Genomic DNA, 2168 nt, shown 5'->3' with positions numbered 1-2168 from the left:
AAACTCCATCTCAAAAAAAAAAAAAAAAAAAGTAGAGTCTTAGGAGTAAATTTAACAAAGTAATTGCAAAATGTGTACTCTGAAAAACACAAAACATTGTTGAAAGAAATTGAAGTGCTAAATAAATAAATAAGGTTGGGTGTGGTGGTTCACACTTATGGTCCCGGCTACTCAAGAGGCTGAGGTGGGAGGATCACTTGAACCTGGGAGGCTGAAGCTTCAGTAAGCCATGATCACACTATTGCACTCCAGCCTGAGTGACAGAATGAGACCTTGTCTCAAAATAAAAAAGTTAAATGCCGAGCACAGTGGCTCACGCCTGTAATCCTAGCACTTCAGGAAGCCATAGGCAGGTGGATCACCTGAGGTCAGGAATTCGAGACCAGACTGGCTAACATGGTGAAACCCCATCTCTACTAAAAATACAAAAATTAGCCAGGTGTGGTGGCAGTTGCCTGTAATCCCAGGTACTCAGGAGGCTGAGGCAGGAGAATTGCTTGAAACTGGGAGGCACAGGTTGCAGTGAGCCAAGAGTGGGCCATTGCACTCCAGCCTGGGTGACAGAATAAGACTTTGACCAGGTGCGGTGGCTCACGCCTGTAATCCCAGCACTTTGGGAGGCTGAAGCGGGTGGATCACCTGAGGTCAGGAGTTTGAGACCAGCCTGGCCAACATGATGAAACCCCGTCTCTGCTAAAAATACAAAAAAAAAAAATTTAACCGGGCATGATGGTGGGCACCTGTAATCCCAGCTACTCAGGAGGCTGAAGCAGGAGAATCACTTGAACCCAGGAGGTAGAGGTTGCAGTGAGCCAAGATTGCACAATTGCACTCCAGCCTGGGCAACAAGAGCAGAACTCTGTCTCAAAATAATAACAATAACAATAATAATAATAAAACAGTTAAAAGTATGTGTGTATATATATATATATACGCACTTATATATACACACACACATATATATACATATATAGTATCAGCCATGAGGTCCTGCCAGAAGATGACGGCTCCTAATGCCGCTTCCCAGCACAAGAGTTCAGTGGCCACATATGCAAGGCTGAGAGCCTCACAAAGAGCAGGGCAAGGTGCACACATCAGTGATATAAAGCACATAGGATATAATACATGTATACAACATGGAGGGAATTTACATGCTGTCTATGCAAGAAATGTATTACACATCTATCTTCCTACATGTAGAAATGTGAGTAGTTTAGTAATCACCATGCATAAATACATAGAATGGATAACTATAGAGGTTACATAAATATTGAAAGAATGATGAAAAAATGTAGAATAGTGCTAAAATTAATTCTAAGTGGAGAAATGATATAGATATAGATATGCAAATATACACACATATGTCTCTATAAATTGGTTAGGTTATACATTTGCATATATATATATAGCAGTTGGATAAATATAATGTTTAAAGGGACACTATTTATAGAAATACTATAAAGCATGGGGCACAGTGGCCTGCAGTGTAGTCCCAGACTTGGGAAGCTGACGTGGGAGGATTGCTTGAGCCTAGGAGTTTGAGACCAGCCTGGGCAAGATAGCAAGAACTTGTTTCAAGAAAAAAAGAAAAAGGAAAAAAATACTATATATTCTCTTTTTTTTTTTTTTTTTGAGACAGAGTCTCACTCTGTCACCCAGGCTGGAGTGCAGTGGCATGATCTCGGCTCACTGCAACCTCCACCTCCCAAGTCAAGAGATCCCCCTGCCTCAGCCTCCCGAGTAGCTGGGATTATAGGTGCGCACCACCACGCCCGGCTAATTTCTGTATTTTTAGTAGAGACGGAGTTTCACCATGTTGGCCAGGCTGGTCTGGAACTCCTGACTTCAGGTGATCCACCTGCTTCAGCCTCCCAAAGTGCTGGGATTATGGGCGTGAGCAACTGCACCCAGTCACACATTTCTTAATAGATAAGATACATACAGATTAAATAAATGTATATCAAGATACTTAATGGTTAGGGAAGCTTAGTTAAGGCACTGGACAGCAGGAAAACATGCTTTTCCCACCAAGATCTCCAGATGATCCTGTCCAGTCCTGTATCAAGATGCCAGTGGGGAAACTGAGGGCCTGTTGAGGCAGGCACCCAGGGGGCAGCACAGCCAGTGGGGAGAAGGGAAGGGAAATACAGGAATGTGATGTTTATGGT

Source organism: Colobus angolensis, unplaced genomic scaffold, assembly GCF_000951035.1.
Source record: "Colobus angolensis palliatus isolate OR3802 unplaced genomic scaffold, Cang.pa_1.0 Scaffold370, whole genome shotgun sequence".
NCBI lineage: Eukaryota > Metazoa > Chordata > Mammalia > Primates > Cercopithecidae > Colobus > Colobus angolensis.
This window is presented reverse-complemented; position numbering follows the sequence as displayed.